This window comes from Arachis stenosperma, chromosome 2 (genome assembly GCF_014773155.1).
Source record: "Arachis stenosperma cultivar V10309 chromosome 2, arast.V10309.gnm1.PFL2, whole genome shotgun sequence".
In the NCBI taxonomy this organism is placed as follows: Eukaryota; Viridiplantae; Streptophyta; class Magnoliopsida; order Fabales; family Fabaceae; genus Arachis; species Arachis stenosperma.
In genome coordinates this window covers 60,396,663-60,413,789 of record NC_080378.1, presented here as the reverse complement: position 1 = coordinate 60,413,789, position 17,127 = coordinate 60,396,663, and positions in this window count along the sequence as shown.

Below are 17,127 nucleotides of genomic sequence, written 5' to 3'. Positions count from 1 at the left end.
ATAGAGAATCAAACATGGATTGAAGATAAAATAGTAATACTTTATTAATCCATAAAACTCAACAGAGCTCCTCCCCTCAACCTAGGAGGTTTAGAAACTCATACTGATAGGAAATACAATGATAGAATTCGAAATATGGCATAAAGGTTTTGAAGATCTAGTGTAAAAACTCTTTAAATACTAAATTAATGACTAAGGATTACATAAGAAGGGTAAAATAGTATTTTAGTGCTGAAATCCACTTCCGGAGCCCACTTGGTGAGTGTTTAGGCTGAGCTTGATTGAGTTCGACGTGCTAAGAGGCCTCTAGGGCGTTGAACGCTGGCTAGGAGATCCTTTTTGGGCATTGGACGCTGGTCTCTTCTCCTTTGGGCGCTGGACGGCAGAATAGGGTAGGAGCTTGGCGTTGAACACCAGTTTTAGGCCTTCAATTCTGAAGCAAAGTATGGACTATTATACATTGCTGGAAAGCTCTAGATGTTAGCTTTCCATAGTCATTAAGAACACTCCATTTAAATTTTTGTAGCTCCAGAAAATCTCTTTCGAGTGCAAGGAGGTCAGATTCGGATAGCATCTACAATGCTTTCTCTGCCTCTAAATCAGACTTTTGCTCCAACTCCTCAATTTCAACCAAAAAATACTTGAAATTGCATAAAAACACAAAAACTCAAAGTAGAATCCAAAAATGTGAATTTTGCACTAAAACCTATAAAAACTTAATGAAACTTAAACAAAACATACTAAAAACTATATGAAAATGATGCCAAAAAGCGTATAAAATATCCGCTCATTACTTTGTTCTTTTGGATAATATTGTCTTATTGTCTACTCCAACTGTGAATGATTTCTTCTATAGCAGGCTGTATGTGATCAACGCCGGTTTGAGCGGCCGCCAATCTTCCTCTAGGCTGAACACTAGGTTTAGTGTGCATCCAGTCTGAACGAGGGTGAAGCTCTTGCAGTTCATCCCCTTGGTCATCCTACTCAAAACGCCACAGAAAAGGTCAAATCTTCTGGATAGAGAATGATGCGCCTTGATTCTAGCTTTTACCACAAAGACCCTAATCTCCCCATACCTCGGCTAAACTAATGTCTCGAGAAGTCCCTAACAAAGTCATGGATTAGCCGTCTAAGAGAAGTATAATCAAGCTAGTGGTTCATTGATATCCGATGAAAGACGCTCGCTGAACCCATGTAGAATAGAGATAACTTTTGATAGTTTAACTCATTCATAAGGTTGAAAAACGAAGATACATCTTAAGAGAGGATCAAACACGAATTGAAATAGAACAGTAGTACTTTTATTAATCCATAAAACTTAGCAGAGCTCCTAACCTTAACCTAGGAGATTTAGTGTCTCATGATGATAGAAAAATACAAAGGAAACGTAAAAGTGGGCAAGTGTTTGTTAACAAGGGTGAACTCTTGTATATATATACTAATCTAATAACTAAGGATTACAGAAATATGATAGGCTTAGGTTTGTAGTGCGAAAATCCACTTTCAAGGCCCACTTGGTGAGTGTTTGGGCTGAGCTTTAGTGTGTCCCACGTGCTAGGATGCTTCTTGGGCATTGAACGCTGGCTAGGGACACCTTTGTGAGCGTTGGACGCTAGGAATGGGGTAGATGACTGGTGTTGAATGCCCGTTGTGGGCCTTCATCTCCAAAGACAAGTATGAACTATTATATATTGCTGGAAAGCGTTGGATGTTAGCTTTCCATAGCCGTTGAGAACGCTCTATTTGGATATCTGTAGCTCCCGAAATGCTTGCTTGAATGCACGGAGGTCAGATCCTTACAGCATCTGCTATGCTTTCCTTGCTTGTGAATCAGACTTTATCAAAACTCACAGATTTCAGCCAGAAAATACTTGAAATCACCATAAAACACAACTCATATTTAAATCCAAAAATGTGAATTTTACACTAAAACCTATGAAAATATAATAAAACTTAAACCAAATATGCTAAAAACTATATGAAAATGATGCCAAAAAGCGTATAAAATATCCGCTCATCAATCATCCACGCGTACGCATAAGAAGGACATTCATGGCCACATGCACGCATGAGGAGGGAATTCACCAGCGACGTGCACGCGTCGGTCACGCGCACGCGTGACATTGGTCACACAGCCTCATTAAAGTGAATACATTTGGGGCGATTTCTGAGCTTTCCAGGCCCAAATCCAACTCATTTCTGAGACTATTTGATGCAAAATTCAAGAGAGAACAAAGGGAGAGAAATTAAATTAGCTTAGGATCATGCTTTTGGTAGTTTCTAAAGAGAGAAGCTCTCTTTTCTCTCTAGAATTAGGTTAGAATTATGTTAATTTCTCTTAGATTTAGGTTTTAATTCTTGTTTTCATCTTGTTTTCTTTGCAATTTCTTGTTCTTACATCTCTATTCTTCTTAGTTTTTTGTTAATTTTCCTTTTTATGCCTCTTTTTAGGTTGATGCACTCTTGTTACTTTGATTTCCTTTTAATGCAATTTATGTTTTATGTTTCTTTTATGTTTAATTGAGTTGCTATTGTCATGGTTCTGAAAATCGAACTGGACCGGCCAATTCAATCGAAAAAATTGGGAACCGGTCAGCTAGCCGGTCTGGGTAAGGTCAGAAACCGCCTGGCAAAAAATTGGTGAGAAAACCGGTCAAACCGGTGGTTAACCGGTGAACCGAAGGAATCGTCCAGTTTTTTAGCGGTTTTTGGTTTGGAAATTAAACTACTAAATGGCGTCGTTTTGAAGGTAAAAAAAAAGAAACGCTAAACGCAACGAAGCCCTAATCCTAATCTCAGTCTCACACTCTCACCCAAAACTCCAGAAGGCAGAAGAGAAAGCACCCACGGGCCACGATCAAGCAGCCCCTCTTCGCTGTCGCATGGCCACCACCGTCGCATAGCCCTAATCAATCTTTAATTCTTCACATCCCTAATCTTCACTCTTCAGTAACACCAGAAGCCAGAAGAGGAATCACGACGTCGCCTCCACCATTAATCGAGAAGCCTATCGTCCGTCGCCACCGCATCCCGCAGTGACAGCAACGACGGCGTTGACCACCGCAACCACCACCGCGTCCTCTTTCGTCGCCGAGCTCGCCTCCTCTTTCGTCGTTGCCGAGCTCGTCTCCTCCTTCGTCACCGTTACTTGCCGCCGGTAAGTAATACTCTGTTATTCACTTATTCAGTTATTCCTCTTCTCTGCCTTCTGATTTCTTGTGCTTGATTTTCTGATTTATTTGTTTGGGATTTCGATTTGCTTGTTTGTTGCCTCATGATTTTGAAGAATTATTTATTTGTTCATGGTTTTTGATTTTCTGATTTATGTGTTTGCGATTTTGATTTGCTTGTTATCTGTTCATGAGTTATGAGTTTGCTGGATTTCCTGTGTGGCTGAAGTTTGTTCCTGGAATAAGCTTCAGAATAAACAATGAACCTTTCAAGGTGTGTCACATAATTTTTCTCAACATCTTCTTTTATGTTTTTTTTTCCTGATGAATTGAATTTTTCAATTGAGAATTGATTTGCAGAGGGCAATGCAAGGATTTACTGAGAAGATTGTTGGAATGATAAAGAGTGAGGGTTTATTTGAATCCCAAGGTGGCCTTATCATACTATCTCAGGTATACTTTTTTCTTGTTGTATTTTATTCTGCAATTGATTGTCATTAATTGTTAGAGTAGTAGCTGTTATGAGAGAATTTTTCATGTCCAACACTAATAAAATAATAAAGTGGTAGTAGAGTAGTTGTAACTTTTAATTCACATTCACTCAAGAGTAGATCTGGGAATAATAATGAAGCATGTGCAAAATGTTGGTCTAGATTGAGAATGAGTATGGGACCCAGAGCAAGTTACTTGGAGAAGTTGGCCGAAACTATGTTAATTGGGCTGCTAAAATGGCGATTCAGATGCGAACAGGAGTCCTATGGGTCATGTGCAAGGAAGAGGATGCACCAGATCCAGTGGTGAGTTTTTTTTTTTTACTTTTTTTTAGTAGCAGCCTCACTTGATAATTAGTTAATTATATTCGTAGCTATTTTTATCACTTAAATCTGTAACTTCAAAGGTGATCAGCATAAATAAAATCTTCAATGATATACGAAACATCGAAATGTCAGATAATTATGATTTTTGATGAGTTGAACCTTTGATTAGTTGAAAACTTGCTAGTAATTATTTCTTTTGAATGTAGAACATTATGGGTTTGTCATTATGTGCGTTTTTTTTGTTTAGTTATAATTTTGATGTTTGAAGTTGCTTGTGAACCTCTAATATTAAGTTATGGATAATTTATTATGTGAAATTTTAAATTTTATTAAATTAGAAATTATTGAATTTATATATTTAAAATTATTGTTAGGTTTTTTAATAATTTTATTTAATATTTAATTAAAACGGTTGAACCCTGGTTGAACCCCGATCGAACCAGTGAACCATTGAACCAGTGACCTCACTGGTTTATTGACCGGTCCGGTTCTCGCAACCTTGGCTATTGTTAATTTCTTGCATTGGGTAGTTGTAGATTTACATTTCTTGCAATTTATGATGCTTTCTTTTTATGCCTTTCAAGTGTTTGACAAAATGCTTGGTTGGATGTTAGAGTAGATTTTGTGCATTCTTGGCTTGGAAAGAGAAATTTGGCAATCTTGAGTCATTAATATCCAACTTATGTTGGTGATCTAGAGTTGTTAGTCAATATTGTTTCCATTAACTCTAATCTCTTGCTGATTCAATTAGTAAGTTGATTAGGAGTTTTGGATTGAGATTAACTAGTCTTATTTGACTTTCTCTCAATATGAAGATAACATTATATCTTCTTCCTATGTTGGAAATGACGAAATAGGATTAGCTGTTGTTAATTATTGTATCATGATTAATGACTAGGATAGAAAGCCTTGATTCTCAATCCTTGCCATGAATGCCTCTCTTTATTACTTTCTTTCTTTAGTTGTTTGAATTTATTTTCTTGCCCTTTTTATCAACCCAACCCCTTGGATACCATAACCAATAGTACGCATACCTCACTACAATTCCTTTGAGAAGACGACACGGGACTAATACTCTCGGTTACTTTTATTGGGTTGAAATTATGACAACCAAAATTAAACTTTGATTGAGTGTTATTTGTCGGTTTGGAACTATACTTGCAATGAAGTTATTTCCTCTAACCGAGAAGAAATTCCTAACCGATATAAATCCTCACGTCAAGTTTTTGGCGCCGTTGCCGGGGAATTACAATGTGTACTTGTTATTGGTTATTGTATATATGTTAATATTGTAAATAGCTTGGTTTTTGGTTTGTTTTCTAGTTTTTGCTAGTTTTAGGATTTGGTTTTCTTTGTTTCTTATTAGATTTTGTTTTCATTTACTCTTGCTACTATGAATTTTCACCACTTTGGCTATGAGTTTGGTTCTAACTATGTTGTAGGGAATGAAAGCTACAATGAGGATATGCATCAAGGATGGGACAATCAAAGGTGGGAGGAGCATCAAGCATTTGATCAACCTTCATGGCAACAACCTCCACCAATGTACTATGATCAAGAGCCATACCATGATGCATACCAATCTAATGTGTGTGGTAGACCTCCTTGTGGTTATCAACTACAACCACCATATGCTTATGAAGCCCCTATTCAACATTGTTATCCACCATATTCACAAGCCTCATACCACCATTCACTTCCATATGATCCTAATCCATATCTAATATACTGATGAGCGGGTATTTTATACGCTTTTTGGGATAATTTCATGTAGATTTTAGCATGTTTTAATTAGTTTTTAATAGAATATTATTAGTTTTTAAGCAAAAATCACATTTCTGGACTTTACTATGAGTTTGTGTTTTTCTGTGATTTCAGATATTTTCTGGCTGAAATTAAGGGAGCTGAGCAAAAATCTGATTTAGGCTGAAAAAAGACTGCTGATGTTGTTGGATTCTGACCTCTCTGCACTCGGAATGGATTTTTTGGAGCTACAGGAATCCAATTGGCGCGCTCTCAATTGGGTTGGAAAGTAGACTTCCAGGGCTTTCCAGCAATATATAATAGTCCATACTTTGCGCGAAGATAGACGACGTAAAATGGCGTTCAACTCCAGTTCCATGTTGCAGTCTGGCGTTCAGCGCCAGAAACATGTTATGGACCAGAGTTGAACGCCAAAAACACGTTACAACCTGGCGTTCAACTCCAGAAACAGCCCAGACACGTGAGAAACTTAAGCCTCAGCCCCAGCACACACCAAATGGGCCCCAGAAGTGGATCTCTGCACCAATTAGCAATTATCTTAGTTTACTCATTTTCTATAAACCTAGGTTACTACTTTAGTATTTAAACAACTTTTAGAGATTTATTTTGGATCTCATGACATTTTTAGATCTGAAATTTGTACCTTTTGGCAGCATGAGTCTCTAAACCCCATTGTTGGGGGTGAGGAGCTTTGCAGCGTCTCGATGAATTAATGTAATTCTTTCTGTTTTTCCATTCAAACACGCTTGTTCCTATCTAAGATGTTCATTCACGCTTCACTATGAAGAAGGTGATGATCCGTGACACTCATCACCTTCCTCAATCCATGAACGTGTGCCTGACAACCACCTCCGTTCTACATTAGATTGAATGAGTATCTCTTAGATTCCTTAATTAGAATCTTCATGGTATAAGCTAGAATTGATGGCGGCATTCATGAGAATCCGGAAAGTCTAAACCTTGTCTGTGGTATTCCGAGTAGGATTCAAGGATTGGATGGCTGTGACGAGCTTCAAACTCGCGATTGTTGAGCGTGATGACAAACACAAAAGAATCAATGGATTCTATTCCGACATGATCGAGAACCAACAGATGATTAGCCGTGCTGTGACAGAGCATTTGGACCGTTTTCACTGAGAGGATGGGAGGTAGCCATTGACAACGGTGACGCCCTACGTACAGCTTGCCATAGGAGGATCCTTGCGTGCGTGAAGAGGAGGACAAGAGAAAAGCAGAAATAAAGAAGGCAAAGCATCTCCAAAACTCCAACATATTCTTCATTATTGTGTAACAATTACTTATTCCAAACAATTTCACTTTTTATAATTAAAGCTAAAGAACCCTATTGGTATCCTGACTAAGAATAATAAGATAACCATAGCTTGCTTCAAGCCAACAATCTCCGTGGGATTCGACCCTTACTCACGTAAGGTATTACTTAGACGACCCAGTGCACTTGCTGGTTAGTTGTGGGGATTGCAAAAGTGTGATTGCAATTTCGTGCACCAAGTTTTTGGCGCCGTTGCCGGGGATTGTTCGAGTTTGAACAACTAAAGGTTTATTTTTTTGCTTAGATTAGGAATAATTTATTTTTGTTGCTATAGAGTCATTAAATTCTGAGTCCTTTATTTCCTTTTCAAAAATTTTTCAAAAATATTATTTTTCTTTATCAATTTTTAATTTTTTTCAAGAGTTTAGTGTCTTGTTCTAAGTTTGGTGTCAATTGCATATTTTATATTTTTCTTTTAAATTTTCGAAGTTGTGTTCTTTGATCTTCAAGTTGTTCTTGCTTATTTTTCTTGTTTGATTTTTAGTCTTTCTTGTTCTGTGTCTTTTCTTGTTTTTCTTGTTCTTTTCCAAAGCATTAGTCTTCCAATATATATATATATATATATATATATATATATATATATATATATATATATATATATATATATATACCTCTTCAAAACAAGTGTTACCTTTACTGCCCAATTGGCTAGAGCGTTGGTCTATGTTCTTGGTAATTGGGTATCTTCTTTTTAAAATCTTTTTCAAAAATAATTCTTCTTTGATTGAATCTTGTGCCAAACTTTAAGTTTGGTGTTTTATTATTAATCTTTTTATAATTTTCAAAAATTTTATTGAAGTTTTCTAAAAATTTTAAGTTTGGTGTTCTTTCTTTTGTCCTTATTGTTCTTGTGAATCTTCAAAGTGTTCTTGAGTCTTCTTTGTGTTTTGATCTTAAAATTTTTAAGTTTGGTGTTCCTTGGTGTTTTCCCTCTAAAAGTTTCGAAAACAAGGAGGATTAAATCTAAAAATTTTAAGTCTGGTGTCTTTTGTGTGTTTTTCTCTTTCATCATAAAATTCAAAATTCAAAAAAATATCTTTTCTAACTATTTTTAAGCCATATTTTCGAATTTTTCTATAAAAATTCAGATTTCATTTTCAAAAATTTTCAAAATTTTATCCTTTTAAGATTAAAAAAAAGTTTTAATTATATCTTTTTAAAAAATATCCTAACTACTTTCTCTCTCCTCACTTTTTCGAAAATCTTCATAAAGTATTTTTAAATTCTTTTTTATTTTATTTTTATTTTTATTTTTATTTTTAATTTTATTGTCATATTTATTTTATTTTATTTTATTTTATTATTTTGAAATTTCTTTTATATATAATAAAATAAATAAAATAAATTCATATAATCTCCCTTTCTCCATTATGGACTTAAGTGGAAATGAACAGTCCAGAAGGACTCTGGGGTCATATGCTAACCCCACTACTGCTTCATATGGGAGTAGTATCTGTATACCCTCCATTAGAGTTAGTAGTTTTGAGTTGAACCCTCAGCTCATTATCATGGTGCAGCAAAGTTGCCAGTATTCCGATCTTCCACAGGAAGAACCTACAGAGTTTCTGGCACAGTTTTTACAAATTGCTGACACAGTACATGATAAAGAAGTAGATCAGGATGTCTACAGATTGTTACTGTTTCCATTTGCTGTAAAAGACCAAGCTAAGAGGTGGTTAAATAACTAACCTAAGGACAGCATAAAGACATGGAAACAGCTGTTAGAAAAATTTCTGAATCACTATTTTCCACCAAAACGGATGACACAGCTAAGGCTGAGCATCCAAGGCTTCCAACAAGGAGATAATGAATCCCTTTATGTTGCTTGGGAGAGATACAGAGAGATGCTAAAAAAATGCCCCTCTGAAATATTTTCAGAGTGGGTCCAGTTAGACATCTTCAATAGTTAGATAATAGAAGAAGCTCAAGAGCTCATTGATACAATTGCCAGAAATAAGCATCTGTACCTAAGAAGTGAACCTTCCATGAAAGAAGAGGCTAAAACAGTAACTGCTGAACTGAGTCCTACAGAACAAGTTACTGAATTCAATCAGCAACTGGATTTTCTAACAAAACAGCTAGCCAAATTCAAGGAAATACTACAAGAAACAAGAATGGCTAATATGGATATAGAAGTACAGTTGAAGCAAACAGAACAACAGTTATCAAAACAAATAATAGAAAAGTGCCAAGCAGTTCAATTAAGAAGTGGGAAAATATTAAATACCTCACTTCAAGGTAGCAGAAAGCCAAGGAATGAGCAAACTACCCAAAATCCATCTGAGGACAAGAGCCCAGAGAGGAATAATTCTGGCGCTCAAACGCCGGAAAATGGGTGGAAAGTTGGCGTTGAACGCCCAAACCATGCTCAGTCCTAGCGTTCAACGCCAGAAACAAGCAAGGAGTTGGCGTTGAATGCCCAAAGGGAGCACAGTTCTGGCGTTCAGACGCCAGAAGCAGGTAAGGAGCTGGCGTCTAATGCCACTCCAGCTTCCACCCCTGGCATTCAAATGCCAGTGGGGGATCAGACACATACTAGTGCTGATAATAACCCTTCTATAAAGGCTTCCCAACCCACATCTGTAGGCAATAATCCTGCAGCAACTAAGGTTGAGGAATACAAAGCCAAAATGACTTATCCTCAGAAACTCCGCCAAGTGGAACAGGATAAGCAATTTGCCCGCTTTGCAGACTATCTCAGGACTCTTGAAATAAAGATTCCGTTTGCAGAGGCACTTGAGCAAATACCCTCTTATGCTAAGTTCATGAAAGAGATCTTAAGTCATAAGAAGGATTAGAGGGAAACTGAAAAAGTTTACCTCACTGAAGAATGCAGTGCAGTCATTCTGAAAAGCTTACCTGAGAAGCTTAAAGATCCAGGAAGCTTTATGATACCATGCACATTAGAAGGTACTTGTACCAAGCAAGCTCTATGTGATCATGGGGCAAGTATTAACCTAATACCTGCAGCCACTATCAAAAAGCTTGGGTTGACTGATGAAGTTAAACCAACCTGGATATATCTCCAACTTGCTGATGGCTCCATTAAATACCCATCAGGCGTGATTGAAGACATGATTGTCAAGGTTGGGCCATTTGCCTTTTCCACTGACTTTATGGTGCTGGAAATGGTGGAGCATAAGAGTGCAACTCTCATTCTGGGAAGACCTTTCCTAGCAACTGGCCGAACCCTTATTGATGTTCAAAAAAGGGAAGTAACCCTGAGAGTCGATGAGGATGAGTTCAAGTTGAATGTTGTCAAAGCCATGCAGCATCCAGACATCCAAAATGACTGCATGAGCGTTGATATCATTGACTCTCTGGTAAAAAAAGTCAATATGGCTGAAAGCCTCGAATAAGAGCTAGAGGATATCTTTAAAGATGTTCAGCCTGATCTGGAAGAATCAGAGAGAATAATAGAACCTCTGAAAATCCCTCAGGAAGAGGACAAACCTCCCAAACCCGAGCTCAAACCATTACCACCATCCCTGAAATATGCATTTCTGGGAGAAGGTGGTACCTTTCCTGTAATCATAAGCTCTACCTTAGAGCCACAGGAAGAGGACGCACTAATTCAAGTGCTAAGGACACACAAGACAGCTCTTGGGTGGTCCATCAGTGATCTTAAGGGTATTAGCCCAGCCAGATGCATGCACAAGATCCTATTGGAGGGTGACGCTAAACCAGTGGTTCAACCACAAAGGCGGCTGAATCCAGCCATGAAGGAGGTGGTGCAGAAAGAGGTCACTAAATTACTAGAGGTTGGGATTATTTATCCTATTTCTGATAGTCCCTGGGTAAGCCCTGTCCAAGTCGTCCCTAAGAAAGGTGGCATGACAGTGGTCCATAATGAAAAAAATGAATTTGTTCCTACAAGAACAGTTACAGGGTGGCGTATGTGTATTGATTATAGAAGACTCAATACAGCCACCAGAAAGGATCATTTTCCTTTATCATTCATAGACTAGATGCTAGAAAGACTGGTAGGTCATGAATACTACTGCTTCCTGGATGGATATTTAGGTTATAATCAAATTGCAGTAGATCCCCAGGATCAAGAGAAAACAGCATTCACATGTCCATCCGGAGTATTTGCATACAGAAGGATGCCATTTGGTGTGTGCAATGCACCTGCAAGTCTGCAACCTTTCAAAGGTGCATGCTCTCTATTTTCTCTGATATGGTGGAAAAATTTCTGGAAGTCTTCATGGATGACTTTTCAGTATTTGGAGACTCATTCAGCTCCTGTCTTGACCATCTAGCACTCGTTCTAGAGAGGTGCCAAGAGACTAACCTGGTTTTAAACTGGGAAAAATGTCACTTTGTGGTGACTGAAGGAATTGTCCTTGGGTACAAAATTTCGAACAAGGGAATAGAGGTGGATTAAGCTAAGGTAGAGGTAATTGAAAAATTACCCCCACCTGCCAATGTTAAGGCAATCAGAAGTTTTCTAGGGCATGCAGGATTCTATAGGAGGTTTGTAAAAGATTTTTCAAAAATCGCCAAACCTCTGAGTAATCTGCTAGCTGCTTACACGCCATTAATCTTTGATAAGGAGTGTTTGCAGGTGTTTGAGACCCTAAAAGCTAAGCTGGTCACAGCACCAGTCATCTCTGCACCAGACTGGACATTACCGTTTGAATTGATGTGTGATGCCAGTGACCATGCCATTGGTGCAGTGTTGGGACAAAGGCATGACAAGCTTCTGCACGTCATTTACTATGCCAGTCGTGTTTTAAATGACGCACAGAAGAATTACACAACCACAGAAAAATAATTACTTGCAGTGGTTTATGCCATTGACAAGTTCAAATCCTATTTAGTAGGATCAAAAGTGATTGTGTACACTGACCATGCTGCTCTTAAATATCTACTCACAAAGCAGGATTCAAAACCCAGACTCATCAGATGGGTGTTGCTTCTGCAAGAGTTTGATATAGAAATAAGAGACAAAAAAGGGACAGAGAACCAAGTAGCAGATTACTTGTCCCGAATAGAACCAGTAGAAGGGGCGTCCCTCCCTCTTATTGAGATCTCTTAAACCTTTCTGGATGAGCAACTCTTTGCCATCCAGGAAGTGCCATGGTTTGCAGATATTGCAAACTACAAGGCAGTGAGATTCATACCCAAAGAGTACAGTAGGCAGCAAACAAAGAAATTGATCACGGATGCAAAGTACTATCTTTGGGATGAACCATATCCCTTCAAGAGATGCGCAGACGGAATAATCCGTAGATGTGTGCCTAAAGAAGAAGCACAGAAGATCCTCTGGCACTGCCATGGATCATAGTTTGGAGGACATTTTGGAAGTGAGAGAACAGGCACAAGAATCCTCCAATGTGGCTTTTACTGGCTTACTCTCTATAAAGACTCCCGAGTGTTTGTACTTAATTGTGACAGTTGCCAAAGATCTGGCAATCTGCCTCACAGTTATGCCATGCCTTAACAAGGGATCTTGGAGATTGAGTTGTTTGATGTATGGTGTATTGACTTCATGGGGCCTTTCCCATCATCATACTCAAACACTTATATTCTGGTGGCAGTGGATTATGTATCCAAATGGGTGGAAGATATTACAACACCCACAAATGATACTAAGACAGTGCTGAAATTCCTCCAGAAACACATCTTCAGCAGATTTGGTATCACTAGAGTACTAATCAGTGATGGGGGCACTCATTTCTGCAATAAACAACTTTACTCTGTCTTGGTTCGATATGGAGTTAGCCACAGGGTGGCCACTCCATATCATCCACAGACAAATGGGCAAGCTGAAGTCTCTAATAGAGAACTTAAAAGAATCCTGGAACGGACTGTGATTAACCGCAGAAGGGATTGGGCAAGAAGTTTGGATGATGCTCTGTGGGCATACAGAACAGCATTCAAGACTCCTATAGGAACTTCTCCATACCAGCTTGTGTTTGGAAAAGCCTGTCACTTGCCAGTGGAACTGGAACATAAAGCCTACTGGGCAACTAGATTCCTAAACCTTGATGCCAAGTTAGCTGGAGAAAAATGATTACTCCAGTTAAATGAGCTAGAGGAATTTAGATTCAATGCTTTCGAAAATGCAAAAATATACAAAGAGAAAGCAAAAAGATGGCATGATAAGAAGCTGTCATCCAGAGTCTTTGAGCTAGGGCAGAAAGTTCTACTATTTAATTCTAGGCTCAGATTATTCCCCGGAAAATTGAAATCCCAGTGGAGAGGTTTGATGAGCGGATATTTTATACGCTTTTTGGGAGTAATTTCATGTAGATTTTAGCATGTTTTAATTAGTTTTTAATAGAATATTATTAGTTTTTAAGAAAAAATCATATTTCTGGACTTTACTATGAGTTTGTGTATTTTTCTGTGATTTCAGGTATTTTTTGGCTGAAATTGAGGGAGCTGAGCAAAAATCTGATTTAGGATGAAAAAGGACTGCTGATGCTGTTGGATTCTGACCTCCCTACACTCGGAATGGATTTTTTGGAGCTACAGGAGTCCAATTGGCACGCTCTCAATTGGGTTGGAAGGTAGACATCCAGGGCTTTCCAGAAATATATAATAGTCCATACTTTGCACGAAGATAAACGATGTAAACTGGCGTTCAATGCCAGTTCCATGTTGCAGTCTGGCGTCCAGCGCCATAAACAGGTTACAAGTTGGAGTTCAATGCCAAAAACATGTTACAACCTGGCGTTCAACTCCAGAAACAGTCCAGGAACGTGAGAAGCTTAAGTCTCAGCCCCAGCACACACCAAGTGGGCCCCAGAAGTGAATTTTTTCACCAATTATCTTAGTTTACTCATTTTCTGTAAACCTAGGTTACTAGTTTAGTATTTAAACAACTTTTAGAGACTTATTTTGTATCTCATGACATTTTTAGATCTGAATTTTATACTATTTGACGGCATGAGTCTCTAAACTCCATTGTTGGGGGTGAGGAGCTCTGCAGCGTCTCGATGAATTAATGCAATTATTTATATTTTTCCATTCAAACATGCGTGTTCCTATCTAAGATGTTCATTCGCGCTTAACTATGGAGAAGGTGGTGATCCGTGACACTCATCACCTTCCTCAATCCATGAATGTGTGTCTGACAACCACCTCCGTTCTATATCAGATTGAATGAGTATCTCTTAGATTCATAAACTAGAATCTTTGTGGTATAAGCTAGATTTGATGGCGACATTCATGAGAATCCGGAAAGTCTAAACCTTGTCTGTGGTATTCCGAGTAGGATTCTGGGATTGGATGACTGTGACGAGCTTCAAACTCGCGAGTGTTAGGCGTGATGAGAAACACAAAAGAATCAATGAATTCTATTCCGACATGATCGAGAACCAACAGCTGATTAGCCGTGCTGTGACAGAGCATTTGGACCATTTTTACTGAGAGGATGGGAAGTAGCCATTGACAACGGTGGCACCCTACATAGAGCTTGCCATGGAAGGAACTTTACACTTTTGCATGAGTTGGATATTATATTACAGGAATTCAGAAGACAAAGCATCTCCAAAACTCCAACATATTCTCCATTATTGCACAACAAGTAATTATTTCACGCTCTTTTATTTTTTTTAGTAATTCAAACTGATAATTATAATTGATCTCCTGACTAAGAATAATAAAATAAACATAGCTTGCTTCAAACCAACAATCTCCGTCGGATTCGACCCTTACTCACGTAAGGTATTATTTGGACGACCCAGTGCACTTGCTGGTTAGTTGTGCGGATTGCAAAAGTGTGATTGCAATTTTGTGCACCAATTTTTTGGCACCATTGCCGGGGATTGCTTGAGTTTGAACAACTAAAGCTTGAATTAGTGTCTTGTTCGAAGTTTGGTGTCAATTGCATATTTTATATTATCCTTTTTAAATTTTCGAATTAGTGTTCTTTGTTTTTCCTTGATCTTCAAATTGTTCTTGTCAATTCTTCTTGTTTGATCTTTGGTTTGTCTTGTTCAGTGTCTTTTCTTGTTTTTCTTGTGCTTTTTCAAAACATTAATTTTCAAAAAAAATTTATTCTTATCTATAAAAATAATACATCTTTAAAACACATTACATTTATAGCTCAGTTGGCTAGAGCGTTGGCTTATGTTCTTGGCAATTGGATATCTTCTTTTTAAAACTTTTTCAAAAATAATTTTTCTTTGATTAATTCTTGTGCCAAACTTTACGTTTGGTGTTTTCTTGTTAATTTTTTTATAATTTTCGAAAATTTTATTAAAGTTTTCTAAAAATTTTAAGTTTGGTGTTCTTTCTTTTGTTCTTGTTGTTCTTGTGAATCTTCAAAGTGTTCTTGAGTCTTCTTTATGTTTTGATCTTAAAATTTTTAAGTTTGGTGTTCCTTGGTGTTTTCCCTCCAAAATTTTTGAAAACAAGGAGCATTAGATCTAAAAATTTTAAGTCTTGTGTCTTTTGTGTGTTTTTCTCTTTCATCATAAAATTCAAAATTCAAAAAAATATCTTTTCTAACTATTTTTAAGCTACTTTTTCGAATTTTTTTTATAAAAATTCAGATTTCAATTTCAAAATTTTTCAAATCTTATCCTTTTAAGATTTTAATTAGAAATATAATAATAATAATATTTTGTTATCTTTTTCAAAAATATCCTAACCACTTTCTCTCTCCTCAATTTTTTTCAAAAATCTTCACAAAACATTTTCAAATTTTTTTATTTTTATTTTTATTTCGTTTTTATTTTATCTTATTTTATTTTATTTTATTATTTCGAAAATAAATTTTTATATATAATAAAATAAATAATATTTACATCCATATCATCTCCCTTGTTCCATCATGGAACTAAGTGGAAATGAACAGTCCAGAAGGACTCTGGGGTCATATGCTAACCCCACTACTGCTTCATATGGGAGTAGTATATGTATACCCTCCATTGGAGTTAGCAGTTTTGAGTTGAATCCTCAGCTAATTATCATGGTGCAGCAAAGTTACCAGCATTCCGGTCTTCCACAAGAAGAACTTACAGAGTTTCTAGCACAGTTTTTACAAATTGCTGACATGGTACATGATAAGGAAGTAGATCAGGATGTCTACAGATTATTACTGTTTCCATTTGCTGTAAAGGGCCAATCTAAGAGGTGGTTAAATAACCAACCTAAGGACAGCCTAAGGACATAGAAACAGCTGTCAGAAGAATTCCTGAATCACTATTTTCCTCCAAAACGGATGAACAGCTAAGGCTAAGCATCCAAGGCTTCAAACAAGGAGATAATGAATCCCTTTATGATGCCTAGGAGAGATACAGAGTGATGCTAAGAAAATGCCCCTCTGAAATGTTTTCAGAGTGGGTGCAGTTAGACATCTTCTACTATGGGCTTATAGAAAGAGCTCAGATTTCTCTAGACCACTCAGCTGGTGGATCTATACACATGAGAAAGACAATAGAAGAAGCTCAAGAGCTCATTGATACAGTTGCCAGAAATCAGCATCTGTACCTAAGCAGTGAATCTTCCATCAACGAAGAGGCTAAAACAGTAACTGCTGAACTCAGTCCTGCAGATCAAGTTGCTGAATTCAATCAGCAATTAGATTTTCTAACAAAACAGTTAGCCGAATTCAAGGAGATACTACAAGAAACAAGAATGGATAATATGAATATGGAAATACAGTTGAAGCAAATAGAACAACAATTATCAAAACAAATAACAGAAGAGTGCTGATGACTGGTCATCATATACCCATTTTTCAAGCTAATTTCACTTGTTTTGTTAGTCTTTATGCACTTTCTTGCATCCTAAGTAAGTGGTTTGGAGTGAAAATGCATAACTTCTTTAGATCAAGCAACTACCATTAAATTGATGCTAACTCATGAGGTTTAAGCTAAATTTAATTGATTTTTAATTGATTTGTAAGCCTTATGAATTTAGTGATACTTTGAGTAGTTGTTTTGGTTGATTGTAGGTGAAGAAAAGAAGAAAAGAGAAAGCGTGGCTTAAGAAAGCGTGGCCCAAGGAGAAGAAAACGTGGTCAAAGGAAGGAGAAGTGTGCCGCATGGAAGGGAGGAAGCAAGCATTGCCCTCCACAAGGGCACAC